This window comes from Ovis aries, chromosome 16 (assembly GCF_016772045.2).
Source record: "Ovis aries strain OAR_USU_Benz2616 breed Rambouillet chromosome 16, ARS-UI_Ramb_v3.0, whole genome shotgun sequence".
NCBI classification, from domain to species: Eukaryota; Metazoa; Chordata; class Mammalia; order Artiodactyla; family Bovidae; genus Ovis; species Ovis aries.
This window is the reverse complement of record NC_056069.1, coordinates 51201456-51221175: the sequence shown is the minus strand read 5'-3', so window position 1 is coordinate 51221175 and position 19720 is coordinate 51201456. Positions and strand designations below refer to the sequence as shown.

General features: G+C 36.9%; 1 protein-coding gene and 1 non-coding gene across 4 annotated transcripts in view; both read right to left on the bottom strand.

The window, feature by feature from the left end:
* The window catches only part of CDH12 (cadherin 12), a 1192649-nt gene that overhangs the window by 501268 nt on the left and 671661 nt on the right, over window positions 1–19720 (bottom strand). The window lies entirely within an intron of this gene.
* TRNAG-GCC (transfer RNA glycine (anticodon GCC)) lies at window positions 13719–13791 on the bottom strand. Its single transcript has one exon. It is a non-coding gene; the product is annotated as a tRNA-Gly (tRNA).

Genomic DNA, 19720 nt, shown 5'->3' with positions numbered 1-19720 from the left:
CCTATACATCCTACTGATAGTGGTCATGAACAGCATCTGAAGATGTATTAGTTATTACAAAGCTTAATAATTGGCATGTCACTCATCTGGTTAATGAAACCTCAATAATTCCCAGTTTCTTATTGAATAAAATGCAAATTTTTGCTTATAATTAAAAATTCTCCTTGATCTGCCTATTAACTGATTTCCCACCATTTCAGAGATGAAAGCTGGTTTCTTTACTTTGTTATCAGAAAGTAATTTCCCAACCTCTAGGTTTTTATTCCTGGGGATTGACTGATTTCTTTCCAAACTTCATATGTAATTATGTAAAAGGACCTATACTATTTGATAGCTTTCTCAATGTTTAATGCAAATGCTAGACACAAAACAAACAGTAAATACTTGTTGAACACTCAGTATAATGCTCAATTGAAGAAAATACTGGTTTTCTGTTAGTGGCAAGTGCTTACCTGCTCCAACATTTTACTATTCTACTTAAAAGTAACACAGGAAAAAACTTTGGGGACTTTTATTTCCAGGTGCTTTTGCTCTGCTTGGAAATATGAAAAGCCATCATGATTCACCATACCAATATTTCATCCAGGGCAGTTCTCTCAAAGGGACTACAAAGCAAGGGTCATTTACCTTTATCATAGAGTGTTGTTTTTCTTACTAAAGACCAATAATTAAGTTCTTGATTTTCAACAGAGGAAACGCTAGTTATTTTAGGTAAGTCACAGTTTATAATGAAAAGCCAACTTTACAATTTAATGAACATTTTTATCTCACTGAGTATATTTTCTTCTTCACTTTAAAATGTTATTTTAAACTTATTTTAAATAAGGCCTCACAAATAGCTGAGAAAAGAAGAGAAGCACGATGCAAAGGAGAAAGGGAGAGATATACCTAACTGAATACAGAGTTCCAGAGAGCAGCAAGGAGAGTTAACAAAGGCTTCTTAAGTGACCAATGCCAAGAAATAGAGAAAAACAATTGAATGGAAAAGACTAGAGATGTCTTCAAGAAAATTAGAGAGTCCAAGGGGGAATATTTAATTCAAAGATGGGCAAAAATGGCAAGAACCAAACATAAACAAAAGAGATTAAGAAGACATGGCAAGAATATACATAAAAACCTGTACAAAACAAGTATTTCTAAAAAATATAAATTTATTTATTTTAATTGGAGGCTAATCACTTTACAATATTGTATTGGTTTTGCTATACATTGACATGAATCCACCACTGGTGTGCATGTGTTCCCCATCCTGAACCCCTCTCCCACCTCCCTCCCCATACCGTCCCTCCCTCTGGGTCATCCCAGTGCACCAGTAATGACCGACCTGGATAACCAGGAGTGTGTGATGAGTCACCTAGAGTCAGACATCCTGGAGTGTAAAGTCAAGTGGGCCTTAGGAAGCATTACTACAAACAAAATTAGTGGAGGTGATGGAATTCCAGCTGAACTATTTCAAATCTTAAAAGATCATACTGTTAGAGTGCTGCACTTAATACGTTGGCAAATTCGGAAAACTCAGCAGGGGCCACAGGACTGGAAAAGGTCAGTTGTCATTTCAATTCCAAAGAAGGGCGATGCTACACTACACAATTGCAACTACTACACAGTTGACTCATTTCACAGGCTAGCAAGTTAATGCTCAAAATACTCTAAGTGGAACTCCAACAGTACATGAACGAGAACTTTCAGATGTACAAGTTAGATTTAGAAAAGCCAGAGGAACTGGAGATCAAATTGCCAGCATCTGTTGGATCATAGAAAAAGCAAGAGAGTTCCAGAGAAACATCTACCTCTGCTTCACTGAGTACACTAAAGCCTTTGACAGTATGTATTGCAACAAACAGCAGAAAATTCCTCAAGAGATGGGAACACTATACCACCTTATCTGCCTCCTGAGAAATCTGTATATGTGTCAAGGATCAACAGTTAGAATTGGACATGAAACAACAGACTGGTTCAAAATTGGGAAAGGAGTATGTCAAGGGTGTATATTGTCACCCTGCTTATTTACTTATATTCAAAATTTACGTTGTACATTGTGCTAATTTCTCAGTCATGTCCAATTGTTCATGACCCCATGGACTGCAGCCCACCAGGCATCTCTATCCATGGGATTTCCCAGGCAAGAACAAAGGAGTGGGTTGCCATTTCCTTCTCCAGGGGATCTTCCGAACCCAGGGACTGAACCCATGTTTCCTGCATTGCAGGCAGATTCTTTACCATCTGAGCCTAGAGTACATCATGCAAAATACGGGGTTAGAAGAATCACAAGCTGGAATCAAGATTGCCAGGAGAAATATCCGTAACCTCAGATAGGCAGATGAACGATCCTAATGGCAGAAAGTGAAGAGGACTAAAGAACCTCTTGATGAAAATGAAAGAAGAGAGTGAAAAACCTGGCTTAAAACTCAACGTTCTAAAAAAGAAGATCATGGCATCCAGGCCATTACTTCATAGCAAATAGATGAGGAAACAATGGAAACAGTGACAGACTTTATTTTCTTGAGCTCCAAAATCACTGTGGATTGTGGCCACAGCCATGAAATAAAAAGACTCTTGCTCCTTGGAAGAAAAGCTATGACAAACCTAGCCAGCACTTTAAAAAGCAGAGACATTACTTTGCTGACAAAATTCTATCTAGTCAAAGCTGTGGTTTTCCCAGTAGTCATGTACAAGTGTGAGAATTGGACTTTAAAGAAGGCTGAGTGCCAAATAATTGATGCTTTTGAACTGTGATGTTGGAGAAGATTCTTTATAGTCCCTTGGACATCAAGGAGATAAACCAGTTAATCCTAAAGGAAATTAGCCCTGAACACTCACTGGCAGGACTGATGCTGAAGCTGAAGCTCCAATATTTTAGCCACATACAGGAAGAGCTGATTTATTGGAAAAGACTCTGATCTGTAAGAGACTGTGGACAGGAGGAGAAGGGGATGATAGAGGATGAGACGGTTGGATGGCATCACTGACTAGACATGAGATTAAAAAAACTCTGGGAGACAGTACAGCATAGGGAAATATGTGTTCTGCAGTCCATGCAGTTGCAAAGAGTCAGCCATGATTGAGCTACTGAACAACAAAATTTTTCATTCCTGAAAATTGTCATTTTATTTTTTATAACTAATTTTAAACTCAGTGCAATGGATATTAAAATGTGAGAATGATAGATTATTAATAAATATTATTTGAGAAAATTAATGGGTCACAATTTACATCTTCATTTATAGCTAAAGAATACAATTTATTATACTAATGGCAGAGGACACACGTACTCACAGTTTGTTGCAAAATGATGGATTGTGGAAAAACTAAGTTGCTACACTCTGCTTTTACTATCTTTAATTAAGAAAAAAATCACGTAAAATCACTCTAAAGCAATATGATTTAGCAGCAACTTAAATACCTAAAACATTTTAATAAAAACAACCAGAGTAACACTTTTATTAATAGCTTGAAATAATTCTAATTATTCCAGGATCATTATGATATAAACTTTGTTTTCTCTCTAACATTTTTAAAAGGAAAACTATTATCCCTGTTGTAGTGCACTTTGCTTTCAAAGTGAGCAGCTTAATGGAAAAAATCAGGCTTTGTAGAACTGAATTCTAACACAGCCTTGAATAAGTCTTTCCTGGTGGCTCAGACAGTAAAGCGTCTGTCTACAATTCGGGAGACGCGGGTTCAATCCCTGGGCCGGGAAGATCTGCTGGAGAAGGAAATGGCAATAAGGGCAATCCACTCCAGAACTATTGCCTGGAAAGTCCAATGGACAGAGGATCCTGGTAGGCTACAGTCCATGGGGTTGCAAAGAGTCGGGCACGACTGAGTGACTTCACTTATTTACTTACTTATATCCTCGAATGGACATCTTAGCTAATGATCTGCATTGAAGCAATCTTCTTAGGATCATCTACTAAATTCAGTCTATTTTAGTAAAGTTAGGGAAATAGACAGGCTGGTCCAAGATCATAGATGTGTTAACACTGTGATGTTTTAGGGGTAAATATTTCACATACTTAGCAGATGTTAAATTTGGTTTTTAACATAAGTGACTCACGGCCCTGAGCTGTCTCAAGTTGTGGATATTAATCGAGTTGCCCTAGGATGAAGGTTGACATAATATTCTGAGCATATAGAAGGCACCAAGAAAAAAACAGGATTTTAAAGTCTAAGACAAATGTTTGTACTTGATTTAGTGCAGTAGGGTTGTTTTTATGAAGGATTTTTGCTGGTATGGTCCTCAGATTAAGCATGCTTAGGACTGCTGTTATACTACTGAGTTATGTGACCCAGCATAAGTGTGGAAAAAATCCATTAGAAAGATTTCATTCTTAGTTTTAACATTAGGCCCCTAGATTATTGTTGTCATGCAAGCAAGCGAGATGTATAACATTTACACTGGGAAAGTAGGATTCTTAAATATAATAGGAAATCTGCCCTAATTTATTCATAGTTCCATGTTAGGACTCGACTCACCCAAGCACTATATGCAATAGCTTCTCAGTATTCTAGAATTATTGGAGAAGAGATTGAGTAAGAAGAAAGACAAATCTCCAAGTCAACGTAGGAGGGAGCTGTGAAAAACTGATACATCTCTGGGCCAAGATGCAATATTCTCCCGATAAAAGAAACAGTGACCAAACTGCAAAAGAAGATCAGGGTCCAGTGTTTCCCAAGCATTTGAATCACAAAGTCAACCCCATTAGAAAGAATTTCCAGAAGAAACCATTCATTATCAGAAAATTCGTCACTGCCAGCGGGCAATGGAGGCAGATTTCTAGGAAAGAGGTGGATACAAACTAATCAGGGAAACAGCAACCTGCTAATAGTTACTTCTTCACATGGCTTCAACTTGCAAAAATAAGGGCAAATATCAGTAACAGGTTACAGAAAGATTGTTAGGTTAAATAGCTTAGTTTAATTTAGGGCAAGTTTCCCTAAATCAACAATGCTAGAAAGTGGCTTATCGGGGATTGAAATTGAACAATCACTCCAGAGCCTGCTCTTAAAGTCAAACCTTATGTGTATTTTAATTTCATAACATATCCATATTATTGTGTTATATACTTTTCAAAGAGATTGCATACAAATTATTTCTTTGGGAATTATATGTATGAAGCGATCAAATCATATTACTATGTCCATTTTAAAGATGAAGGGATTGGGTCTAACATGACAATATCCTTTCTGAGTTCACAAAGGTATAAATTTAAAACAATGAAGTAGAATTCAGCCTTTCTGTTTCCTCAGTGTTTCTGTTCATTTGACATAAAGGCTGGCAGACTTTTATTTAAATGACTAGATAGTAAATGGTTTAAAGTTTTCAGGAAAGAGGCAAAATTGAGGATATTATATAGGTACTTTTACAATAATTTTAGATGTAGCTGTTAAAAAATGTAACAGCTTTTCTTTGTGGTCTATACAAAAACAGACAGTAGGTCGAATATGACCCTCTGGCCACAGTTTAGTAACCCAGATTATACCAAGACTTGTTTGAATGGTTATTTTCAATAGCAACTTAAGCTAACAGTGATGAATTGAATAGTGTTACATCATTTTTCATCTCTTTGACTCACTTAATTTGTGTCATATGTAGGAGAAACTTACAGAAATCCTGATTTATAGAGAAGACATTATGAAATAATATAGTAATACCCATAAACTTATAAAGTAATGTTTATAATTTATATTTCTAATTATATATACATTAATATACATTTATTATAGTTTTTAAAAACTGTCAAATCTAACTTCTTCCAAAATAAAATGATCATGACTTGCATTAAAATCAATTTATGTCTAATTCTTTTTCTCTGTAGGTAAAATCTGTGGATAGTACACCTTAGAATTTCCTAAAATAGACCATAGGCATTCAGCTATCTGAAATTTCCACAATGACAATATGATTGCATACTCTGTATGTGATATTTCCAGACAATAATGATTTTGTGTTAACTTTAATTATGATGCTTTATTAGAATAATATAGGAAGTATAAACTCATAAACATACAAAAGCAGAGCTGTTTAATATATTTTTTTCCTCAGAAAGAATTTGACCTCAGCATGTTAAGCTTTGGAAAAAGATGTTTTACTCAGATACAAATAAATGAAAATTATTTTTCAATAAAAAAACAAAAAAATAATATGCTCTTTAATACAACTATTAAAACTACTCATTTCGTCTTCCCACTTTTCCAGACCTTTGTATCTGCTATCAATAAATGATGAAGACAGTGACAGCAATTATTGGTAACACAACAGAAAGGACATTTAAAAATACCTAAAAGAGGATTATAGCTTTGCAACAAGCTTTTAATATTTTTTATCTTGGAACATTCAAGACAATACCACAGATTTTTAGAGAAAAGTTTATTGACTGAACGTTTTTTTGTAGATAAATGGATGACCTTTACTTTCTCCTCATATGTGTACACTTAGAAATTACCTAGGGGAAAAGAAGCGTCAATTTGTCATTCAGTAGTATGATACATGCATTGAAGTAATCTTTGGGAAGGCTTGAAATCTAAGTCAATATGAAAAACAAGAGATTCACTCAGAGAACCAAGCTAACCACAAAAGTTTGCCAAATTGATGAGTTGCCTTTCTACGTTGTAGCCTCTTCCAGGTCTTTTGTCTGAATATGGGCAAGTACAGCATTGTGCTGAAACAATATGCAAGGATGAGGCACTTTGGGTTTGACCTGAAACCCTTTTTCTACCCCCGCACTATGGATCCCAATGAACAGCTCTAGAACTTGAAGTGTTAGTTGATTTTGAACTTATTGCAATGTTAAAGTGAAATTATAAAATATGTAGATACAGTGTTATTTGTGCTATTTGTGTCCACCTATTTTGCTCATCAATATAAAATAGGAAAGTGGATGATCATTTCTAAATTATCATGATGGTTGACTCATGTACAAGGTGACCACATCCTTGCTCACAACACTTCTGGATGGATATATCTGCCAGGCTAATATGCATTTGGGGCTTCCCTGGTAGCTCAGCTGGTAAAGAATCTGCCTGCAATGCAGGAGACTCTGGTTCAATTCCTAGATTGGGAAGATCCCTTGGAGAAAGAACAGCTACCCACTCCAATATTCTGGCCTGGAGAATTCCATGGACAGTATAGTCCTTGGGGTCACAGAGTCAGACATGAATGAGTTACTTTCACTAGTATTCATTCAGGGAAATCAATGAAGAAAGGAAGGGTCAGTTTCAATAGCCTGTGGTGTAATGACACTTTGAGAATAAAGTAAATGTCTTTATTTCTTTTGACACAAAAACAACTTGTGAGGGTGTTTTTTTATATGTCAACTTGACTAGGCTACAGTAATCAAACAGCAGTTGAGATGCTGCTATGAAGGCATTTATAGATGTGATAATTTGAGTGGGCTTAGTTCAAACATTTGATAAACTTTAGGAGCATAGCTGAGGCTTCCCTGGGGGGAAAAAAAAAAAAAAAAGGAAAGAAAAATACATGTAACTTGTGCATAGCAGTGTTAGCCTGTGTCTCAAAGTTCCAGCCTGCCTTCTGATAGCCTACCTTGAAAATACTGGACTTGCCTAACCAAATCCAACATTTTCATAAGCCAGTTATTGGCAATATAAAATTCTTAGTGTGTGTGTGTGTCTATATATATTTAGAGAGAGAGGTTCTTTTTCTCTTGTGTAACACTGATTGATACACAGAGGCACTCACTTGATTAAAGATTTAAGAACCTTCTGCAAAATTCTCCAAGGGAAAGTGAATCTTTTATAATGTTAACATCAAATACATATGGTTGGCTAACAATAACAACAACAATACAGACAGTAACAGCAACAAAAACTAAACACCTAGGGATCAAGAGTACAACATGAAACAGAATATGGAATAACAAATTCAGATATTGCCTACTAAATAGCTGAAGTGTGGGAAAGAGAATCTTGGTGAATCTTAGCTACTTTTCCACAATCTTTTTTCTTTACTTTAGATTTCTTTTTACATTCAGATGTTTGCACTGCTGAGTAGTGTGGCATCAAATTTGAGTGCAACCTATCTCTACAAAGGCTGTTCTCTGGACTCCACTCCTATCTGTGTTGGTGGTATGTAGAATTCTAAGATCATGCCCTTGACCCTCAGTCCTTGTAACAGCAAGATAGTTTTTTGAAGTTATGTGTTTTGTAATTGAGGCTACAACTCACGGTAAATAAAAGATTACCCAGTGAGCCTAATCTAAGCTAAAGCACCATTTAAAAACAGAGCATTTTCTTCAACAGGGAGCAGGAAAGGAAGTTAATGATTTGAAAATTCGGAGTTGTTCCTCACCTAAAGCTGGAGGAGGCCTTGTGGGAAAGAGCTAAAAGATCTATCTGAGCTTTGCTGGTGGCTCAGGAGGTAAAGAATCTGCCAACAATGCAGGAAACCAGGTCCCATTCCTGGGTCAGGAAGATTCCCGCTAGAAGTTAATGGCTACTCACTCCAGAATTCTTGCCTGGAGAATCCCATGGACAGAGGAGTCTGGTGGGCTGGGCTCCATGGGGTCGCAAAAAGTCGGACAAAACTGAGCCACTAACACTTTCATTTTTCAATATCTGAGAAAGACTCTCAGATGACAGGCAGTGAGAAAATGGGACCTCAATCTTACAATGAGAATTTATTCTGCTATCAACCTGAATGAACCTGGAACCCACCCCTCAGTTAAGGAATCACCTTGACTTCTGCCATGTGATACCCTAATCAGAGTCTAGCTGAGACTGCCTAGAATTCTGGAATATGACATGTGAAATAATAAATGAGTGTTCATTTATGCCACAAAGTGTATAATAATTTGTTGCACAGCATAAGGAAACTAACACCATCCATAGCAAAATACTTGAGTCTCTCTAATACTGAGAATGGACTTCCCTGGTAGCTCAGCTGGTAAAGAATCTGCCTGAAATGCAGGAGACCCTGATTCAATTCCTGCGTTGGGAAGATCTCCTGAAGAAGGGATAGGCTACCCACTCTAGTATTCATAGGCTTCCCTGGTGACTTAGATGGTAAAGAATCCACCTGCAATGCAGGAGACTTGGGTTCAATCCCTGAGTTGGGAAGATTCCCTAGAGAAGGGCATGGCAACCCACTCCAGGATTCTTGCCTGGAGAATCCCACGGACAGAGCATCCTGGCAGGGTACCGTCCATGGAGCACCAAAGAGTTGGACATGACTGAGTGACAAAGTATAGCACAATACTGAGAACTCATTCTACTTCTCATTGAATCACAAATGCTCAGTACATTGCCCAGCACAAAATGTGTTTAATACATTGTAGCCAGTTACTGAATGAAGGGATTGCCAGTGAAAGTGAAAGTCGCTCAGTCACGTCCGACTTTTTGCGATCCCCTGGACTAAACAGTCCATGAAATTCTCCAGGCCAGAATACTGGAGTGGGTAGCCTATCCCTGCTCCAGCGAATTTCTCTGATCCAGGAATCCAACTGGGGTCTCCTGCACTGTAGGCACATTCTTCACCAACTGAGTTATCAGGAATGCCAGAGGAGACTTTAGAATCTGATCTTTAATGATGTTATTTAGACTGGTCTTTCTTGCACAATTTGGTAAGTGTTAACTCAGTATAACATATATAGAATAAAGAGTAAGATGAGTATTTCCAGCTTTTAAGATAATGCTCAGAGATGATGTCTCAGGCCATGTGCATTCATATCCCACGTTATTTCTGTTATATGACACATTATATAATTTAACATAACTATATCAGAACTAGGGAAATTGGGGTAATATAGAAAGGCCTCCCGGTTTCCTTCATGAATTATAAAGGAACTAGATGGATCTAGAGTGGAGTTGTCCAGAAGTATGGGCCTTTTCTAATTGTATTAATCCCAGCTAGTACTCTGTGGAGCAAGAAAATATACATAACTTGGAGGCAGGAGGGAGGAAGGGATCCTTTGAATACTCAGCCCAGGTTGGTAGGTGCCCAATATGCTCCTGGAGGTCAGTGGAGAAATAACTCCAGAAACAATGAAGGGATGGAGCCAAAGCAAAAAGAATAGCCAATTGTGGATGTGACTGGTGATAGAAGCAAGGTCCAATGCTGCAAACAGCAATATTGAATAGGAACCTGGAATGTTAGGTCCATGAATCAAAGCAAATTGGAAGTAGTCAAACAGAAGATGGCAACAGTGAACATTGACATTCTAGGAATCAGCAAACTAAAATGGACTGCTGCTGCTGCTGCTGCTGCTGCTAAGTCGCTTCAGTTGTGTCCGACTCTGTTCTACCCCATAAACGGCAGCCCACCAGGCTCCCCTGTCCCTGGGATTCTCCAGGCAAGAACACTGGAGTGGGTTGCCATTTCCTTCTCTAATGCATGAAAGTGAAAAATGAAAGTAAAGTTGTTCAGTCGTGTCTGACTCTTAGTGACCCCATGGACTGCAGCCTACCAGGCTCCTCAGTCCATGGGATTCTCCAGGCAAGAGTAATGGAGTAGGGTTCCATTGCCTTCTCCAGAATTTAACTCAGATGACCATTTTATCTACTACTGTGGGCAAAAATCCCTAGAAGAAATGGAGTAGCCATCATGGTCAACAAAAGAGTCTGAAATGCAGTACTTGGATGCAATCTCAAAAATGACAGAATAATCTCTGTTTGTTTCCAAGGTAAACCATTCAAAATCACAGTAATCCAAGTCTATGCCCCAACTAGTAACGCTGAAGAAGCTGAAGTTGAATGGTTCTATGAAGACCTACAAGACCTTTTAGAACTAACATCCCCAAAAGATATCCTTTTCATTATAGGGGACTGGAATGCAAAAGAAGGAAGTCAAGAAACACCTGGGATAACAGGCAAATTTGGCCTTGGAATACGAAATGAAGCAGAGCAAAGGCTGATAGAGTTTTGCCAAGAGAATGCATTGGTCACAGCAAACCCCCTCTTCCAGCCACACAAGAGAAGATTCTACACAGGGACATCACCAGATGGTCAACACCAAAATTGGATTGATTACATTCTTTGCAGCCAAAGATGGAGAAGCTCTATACAGTCAGTAAAAACAAGACTGGGAGCTGACTGTGGCTCAGATCATGAACTCCTTATTGCCAAATTCAGACTTAAATTGAAGAAAGTGGAGAAAATCACTAGACCATTGAGGTATGATCTAAATCAAACTCCTTATGATTATACAGAGGAAGTGAGAAATAGATTTAAGGGACAAGATCTAATAGATAGAGTGCCTGATGAACTATGGAATGAGGTTCATGACATTGTATAGGAGACAGGGATCAAGACCATCCCCATGGAAAAGAAATGCAAAAAAGCAAAAAGAGGAGGCCTTATACAAATAGCTGTGAAAAGAAGAGAGTCAAAAAGCAAAAGAGAAAAGGAAAGATATAAGCACCTGAATGCAGAGTTCCAAAGAATAGCAAAGCGAGATAAGAAAGCCTTTCTCAGCGATCAATGCAAAGAAATAGAGGAAAACAACAGAATGGGAAATACTAGAGATCTTTTCAAGAAAATTAGAGATACCAAGGGAATATTTCATGCAAAGATGAGCTCTATAAAGGACAGAAATGGTATGGACCTAACAGAAGCAGAAGATATTAAGAAGAAGTGGCAAGAATACATGGAAGAACTGTACAAAAAAGACCTTCATGACCAAGATAATCACGATGGTGTGATCACTCACCTAGAGCCAGAAACCCTGGAATGTGAAGTCACGTGGGCCTTAGAAAGCATCACTAGAAACAAAGCTGTTTCAAAGCCCTAGTGGAGGCGATGAAATTCCAGGGGAGCTATTTCAAATTCTGAAAGATGATGCTGTGAAAGTGCTGCACTCAATATGCCAGCAAATTTGGAAAACTTATCAGTGGCCACGGGACTGGAAAAATTCAGTTTTCATTCTAATCCCAAAGAAAGGCAATGCCAAATAATGCTCAGACTACCACACAATTGCACTCATCTCACATGCTAGTAAAGTAATGCTCAAAATTCTCCAAGCCAGGCTTCAGCAATACGTGAACCGTGAGCTTCCAGATGTTCAAACTGGTTTTAGAAAAGGCAGAGGAACCAGAGATCAAATTGCCAATATCCGCTGGATCATTGAAAAAGGAAGAGAGTTCCAGAAAACCATCTACTTCTGCTTTATTGACTATGCCAAAGCCTTTGACTGTGTGGATCACAATAAACTGTGGAAAATTCTGAAAGAGATGGGAAAACCAGACCACCTGACCTGCCTCTTGAGAAACCTATATGCAGGTCAGGAAGCAACAGTTAGACCTGGACATGGCACAACAGACTGGTTCCAAATAGGAAAAGGAGTACGTCAAGGCTGTATATTGTCACCCGGCTTATTTAACTTATATGCAGAGTACATCATGAGAAACGCTGGGCTGGAGAAGCACAAGCTGGAATCAAGATTGCCGGGAGAAATATCAATAACCTCAGATATGCAGATGACACCACCCTTATAGCAGAAAATGAAGAGGAACTGAAAAGCTTCTTGATGAAAGTGAAAGAGGAGAGTGAAAAAGTTGGCTTAAAGCTCAACATTCAGAAAACGAAGATCATGGCATCTGGTCCCATCACTTCATGGGAAATAGATGATAGGGAAACAGTGGAAACAGTGTCAGACTTCATTTTTGGGGGCTCCAAAATCACTGCAGATGGTGATTGCAGCCATGAAATTAAGATACTTACTCCTTGGAAGGAAAGTTTGACCAACCTAGATAGCATATTGAAAAGCAGAGACATTACTTTGCCAATAAAGGTCCGTCTAGTCAAGGCTATGGTTTTTCCTGTGGTCATGTATGGATGTGAGAGTTGAACTGTGAAGAAAACTGAGCGCTAAAGAATTGATGCTTTTGAACTGTGGTGTTGGACTGCAAGGAGATCCAACCAGGCCATTCTGAAGGAGATCAACCCTGGGATTTCTTTGGAAGGAATGATGCTAAAGCTGAAGCTCCAGTACTTTGGCCACCTCATGCGAAGAGTTGACTCATTGGAAAAGACTCTGATGCTGGGAGAGATTGGGGGCCAGAGGAAATGGGGAAGACAGATGATGAGATGGCTGGATGGCATCACTGACTGGATGGACGTGAGTCTGAATGAACTCCTGGAGTTGGTGTTGGACAGGGAGGCCTGGCGTGCTGCAATTTATAGAGTCGCAAAGAGTCAGACACGACTGAACAACTGAACTGAACTGAAAGAATAAAGGAATTCATTTATGGAATTGAATAATATTTTACATAGATTTGCTTTTAAAATTTAGGAAGATGTTAACTGTGACTTAATTTTGGACAATTTAGAAACAATTTGACCAAGACAATCTTTATTTGACTTTGTATTTCTTGAGGCTGGCTAACTTGTAATTGACTCTTAGAATTTTGAAGAGCAGCTGCACTTAAAATCTTAACCTTAGGTCATCTCAGAATATTTTTCATGTGAGAAAATACAGGGTATCTCAGTACAATGGATATTTTATACAATTATTTGTAACACGTTTTTCTTCATTGCTCAAAACACTAAGAAACTTCAACAATATAAAAAAAAAAAACCTGTGGAAAAATCTTTCTTTAGTTCCCTGGTGGCCTGTATTCACTTTCTAATGTTAACACTTATGTGGTCATGTCACTAAGTTGTGTCTGATGCTTTGCGACTCTGTGTACTGTAACAAGCAAGGCTCCACGGGGTTCCCCAGGGAAGAATGCTGGAATGGGTTGCCATTTCCTTCTCCGGGGGATCTTCCTGGACCAGGGATCAAACCTGTGTCTCCTGCATTGGCAGGCAGATGCTTTACCACTGAGCCACCAGGGAAGCCCCACAGCCTCATTACTCTGCCTGTGAGATGAGAATCTTATTCTCATTTGGCAACACAGCAATTCCTTTGCAGTGATATGACACCCTTGTTTTTTTTTCCATAAGAAATGTGAACCTTTCTGGGTTGTCTTAGGATAGATTTGAATTCCTAATATTTCCATGTCTTTCACTATCTTTTGGCAGATGATATAGACTTGGACAGTGCTGGATAGTTTTTCAGGTCTCAGCTTTGCTACTTAATAACTACAAAGTTGGGAAAGTGATTTAAATTTTTAAAACCTTAATCTTTAAGTTTGTAAAACCGAGATAGTGGCTACATTATTTAGGATCTTAGTTAATTTCAGTAAAACATTCAGAAAAGTTTCAGTGATACTTCTTAATAAATGGTAGCTATTTACTCTTGCTGTTATTATTATTCAGTTCAATTCAATTCCTCAGTCATGTCAGACTCTTTGTGACCCCATGGACTGCTGCACACCAGGCCTCCCTGTCTATCACCAACTCCTGGAGTTTACTCAAGCTCATGTCCATCCAGTCCGTGATGCTGTCCAACCATCTCATCCTCTGTCATCACCTTCTCCTCCCATCTTCAATCTTTCCCAGCATCATTTTCTTTTCAAATGAGTCAGTTTTTCGGATCAGATGGCCAAAGTATTGGAGTTACTAATATTAATATTGTTTTAATAACAAGTGGCGTGCTGCGATTCATGGGGTTGCAAAGAGTCGGACACCACTGAGTGACAGAACTGAACTGAGCAATATTTTATGAAAAAAATAGTACACATATAAAAGGATCTGTAAAGGGTGCTGTCCAAACCTAACTTTGAAACACCACTTAATATGTTCACATTGTAGACCTTGGTGAGGGTACAGGAATTATTTTTTCCTGCTAAATAAAAAAGGTGGGCTTTGCAGAATTTTAATGTTACTATTTTGTTACTATTCAGTAAAGTATGTTTCCGAAGGGAAGCTGAGATCTCTGTACATCTGCAAGTCTCTGCATATTTGAACATTTTTCTTTCTTGGTAAAAGTAAATAAGCAAAAAAATCCATTTTTCATAAAAGGAAAACTGAATCATCTACTTTTCTGACCTCTGATGATCAAAACTGGAACCTAACTTGATATCACATTGTATATATATATTTTTCATGAGCTTGAGAAATTTCTGTTCTGCTCCCATTAATGAAAACACAAGCATGATTTTAATTAGCCTGAATATATCTTGCAAAAGCATAAATCCCTTAATCAGATGTGAGAAACGAAGGCTGGTCACCTCTCCTTGCCAAATTTATACTCTCCTAAAAAAGTCTTATTCTTTCCTCTAATTATGTCTTCTAATTAGAATTATAGCTTTTGTAACAAATATAAAATAATTGAAGATAGAATTAATTAATCAAAGACGCACCTTTCATTTCTCAATATATAATACTATTTTAATAGCTATATGAACACAATTGCTTTTATAGCTCCTTGGTAGGGGATATTTAAGTTGTCTATTCACAATTACAGGCACTTTAATTCTTGAATTGAGTAGATCTCCAATCAACCACTCATATTTTTGAAGGATTTTACATTATCAAATTCACAGAAGCAATTATTGCCCCCTCCTTGCAAGTCTGAAAATTCTTTCTCTTCTTTTAGTCACTGTAAGGAATTTTCTTCTTTTCAGTAATGCGATTTCAACGTCCCCCAGAATCATATTTATTATGGTGTATTCCATTCTGATTTTGGAAGAGAAAATGCATGCTTATATCCACTTTTCTATTTAATCATATTGTTATTCCTTCTAGGGCTTCCTTGGTGGCTCAGTTAGTAGTGAATCTGCCTGCAGTGCAGTAGAGACGGGTTCACTCCCTGCGTCGGGAAGTTTCCCTAGAGAAGGAAATGACACCTACTCCAGTATTCCTTCCTGGGAAATCCCATGGACAGAAGAGCCTGGAGGTCTACAGTCCCTGGGTTCCTAAGAGTCAGACACGACTGATCGACTAAACCACCATCACCTCTAGGGACAAGTACACTTGCAATGTAAACCAACATATTTTCCCTGCTTTTGGGGAAAAAAAAAAAGAAAAAGTAAAAAATTACTAGGCATTATATCTAAACTAAGAATTTGCTTTCCTTCACGTGATGTAAAAGGGCACAGAAGTAAGTTAAAATCATGGAAGTAATATGGATGTCTCAGAATGCCAACTAGTTATTTGGTAAAATATTACATTTTGTGATGATGTTTGTTATTTCCACAGAGTTCAGTTCTGTTCAGTCGCTCAGTTTTGTCCGACTCTTTGCAACCCCATGAATTGCAGCACGCCAGGCCTCCCTGTCCAACACCAACTCCCGAATTCATCCAAACTCATGTGCATCAAGTCAGTGATGCCATCCAGCCATCTCATCCTCTGTCATCCCCTTTTCCTCCTGCCCCCAATCTCTCCCAGCATCAGAGTCTTTTCCAATGAGTCAACTCTTCGCATGAGGTGGCCAAAGTATTGGAGTTTCAGCTTTAGCATCAGTCCTTCCAATGAACACCCAGGACTGGTCTCCTTTAGGATGGACTGGTTGGATCTCCTTGCAGTCCAAGGGACTCTCAAGAGTCTTCTCCAACACCACAGTTCAAAAGCATCAATTCTTCGGCACTCAGCTTTCTTCAGAGTCCAACTCTCACATCCATACATGACCACTGGAAAAACCATAGCCTTGACTAGACGGACCTTTGTTGGCAAAGTAATATCTCTGCTTTTGAATATGCTATCTAGGTTGGTCAGAACTTTCCTTCCAAGGGGTAAGCATCTTTTAATTTCGTGGCTACAATCACCATCTGCAGTGATTTTGGAGCCCAAAAAAATAAAGTCTGACACTGTTTCCCCATCTATTCCCCATAAAGTGATGGGACCAGATGCCGTGATCTTAGTTTTCTGAATGTTGAGTTTTAAGCCAACTTTTTCACTCTCTTCTTTTACTTTCATTAAGAGGTTTCCATAAGGGTGGTATCATCTGCATATCTGAGGTTATTGATATTGCTCCCACAATCTTGATTCCAGCTGTGCTTCTTCCAACCTAGCATTTCTCATGATGTACTCTGCATATAAGTTAAATAAGCAGGGTGACAATATACAGCCTTGACGTACTCCTTTTCCTATTTGGAACCAGTCTGTTGTTGCATGTCCAGTTCTAACTATTGCTTCCTTACCTGCATATAGGTTTCTCAGAGTAACTCACCCTTAATTTGTAAACTGTCAGATATTTTTTCCCCAATATTTTGAGATCATTGATTTTTTATCTTTTATAAAACTTTGATTTATCTTACATTTCAAGCCCAAATGTATGCCCTTCAGTGGTTTTCCCTTCTTCATTTACACACCTTATTCTGTACTCCAGATATTCTTTATATTTAATCTGTCAGCACAGTCAAGAATGCCAAAGTCTTAATTCCAGGTAGACTAACCTCTTCTGAGTCCCACACACATATATACTTTACACTATTTTTGTCAATATTTTACTTTATTTAAACAATGAACTTATTTTTGTTAATATTTAATATCCCAAGTGACACTTTAAAGGTTAATAAAAATAAGTGAAAAATTAATATCTACTGATTAATGATGGTGTGACTTTGATGCTATAAAGATACACTGATTTAAAGAATTAATTTGAGATAATAATTTGGAAATTATAAAACATATAAAAATGGCTCAAATTATTTCTCTATTTTGGATAAGAACTTCAATTTGTTAATAAGAATATGCATAAAATCCATACACATATCCCCTTGACTCTAACCTGAAAAGAGGTGAATTAACACTCCTTTTTTTTTTTTTTTTTTTGTACTTTGTAAGGACAAAAAGCAAATTGCTGAGTGGCTAGTAAAGGAAACTTCTTTGGGCTACCTTACTGTTTGCTACAATGCATACTAATGTTATCTTTATTTTTCCAACATTCTTCATATTACATTAGAATTGGATAGATTGCCCTGTTCATATTCTCACTACTTTCATTCACTAGAAAAATAGATGCATGCCAAACTAGTTTCTGCTTTGTTTACAAACTATTGTGGCAAAAATGAGAGTTCATAATTCTTTAATAGCCAAGATGATTCATGGGAGAAGACTGTCTCTACCCCATTGTAAGAAATGGGTGGAATGCTAACTTATCATCTTTATTATATTTATGAATAAATAAAATGGAGTAATAACAGTTAGTAAATCACACTAAAATTGTCAGATATGCATCTTCTGTTACAGTGTCACATAACGGTGCCATATTTTGTGACTTGAATTGCAATGTGCACAGAATATGGGAAAACAAGACTGTATACTCAGTATCCTCTAGATACGGATCTTGATTTTACTGGCAAACTATATAAACAGAACCATTTCATGGCAATCATGGAATTGTAATCTATAGACCCTCTTTACATTCCATTTTGATGTCACATGTGTTGTATTGGTATGCAGCAGAAGTATATGAAAATTAACAATAAAAAGGCAAATTCTTCCTTTGCATAAGTATCATAGCTTATAAATTAGACCAATAATTTTGAAAAAAACAAGTAATTGCCTCAAACTTATTCCTGTGAAGTGGGATATTATTAAACACATGTTATAGAGAATTTATGAAAAATAAGCATACTATTCTTAATTATTTTAATGATTATTTGTTTATTTTTAATTTAACTGCTATTCAACAAGGGATTTAATGTTTAATATTACTAATGAAATTAAATAAAAAATGATATATAGCACCATTAAAGTAGCACATAAAAAGTGCTAGTGCTAAAAATAACTCTACTTAGTAGATACCAAGGGATGCATATGAAAACCATATTTCACAAGATAGTCTTTTTATTGAAAACTATTACACTATGAGGCATATTTGTTCCTTTCTCCTATAGACATATAAGTACAAAGCATGTTGTTTTTCAAATTATAAATTATACTTTTGATTGAATATTAAAAGTTGTGGCTATATAGTAGAACAGAATAATTTGAAACATTTTTTGCTTTATCATATATGGGAATAAAAACAAAACTTTTGCTTAACCTGCTTAAATTGTAATGAACAAATTGCCCACCATTATGAACGCATTATCCATATGCCAATTTAAAATAATCATTAAAATGATTGAAATGAGGGTGATAATTTATATCATAAATGAAAGGTCAGGCACATTCTTGGAGATAGAAGAAAATAAACAAAATATAGCTATTTCAGAGGATATTTTAGAGATTCTCTAAACTATTATGAATATAGGTACTTTTTAATTTTAATAGTCCTTCAAAAACCATCATTAAGGGTTAGCCATTTAGTTTCTTAAGGACCACAGAAAATTATGTATTTCACATATAAGATTATACTGAAAAAATGAAAGAATACTACACTAAATTTGTTTAGTTGATATCCTGTGTTAATGAACATGTCAGTCATTTTGTTTTATTTTTTAATTTTTTTTTATGTTTTTTGGATTTCAAATCAATAGCAAATACTTTCTGTGAATTTTAATTATTTTCCAGAGAGTTGTATATAATAATGATATTTTTCACAAAGCCATTTGGAAATATTTCCCATACAATCCTGAAAGCAACTTTGACATATAAAATCATAGAATTAAGTAAGCCATTTCCTAGACTTATAGTGGCAACATAAAAATTTAAAGAACTAAAAATAATAAAAGTGTTTGGTACATTAAATATGTTCTTATTTTCTGCCAATACCTGCCTAATGAATAGAAACCATGGTGTCTACCATTTGCTTTTGGGAAAACATCAGTAACACTAAGAGAATGATTAGTAAGATAGCACTACAGATTTTTAATGACTGGTTATTAGTGTGTAATGATACGGTGTTTGTATTGAAATGTGCCAAAATAGACTACTTTGATTTCTAGATGATTCTAATACACTGTAAATTTTAAAAAAAGGAACACTTAATCTT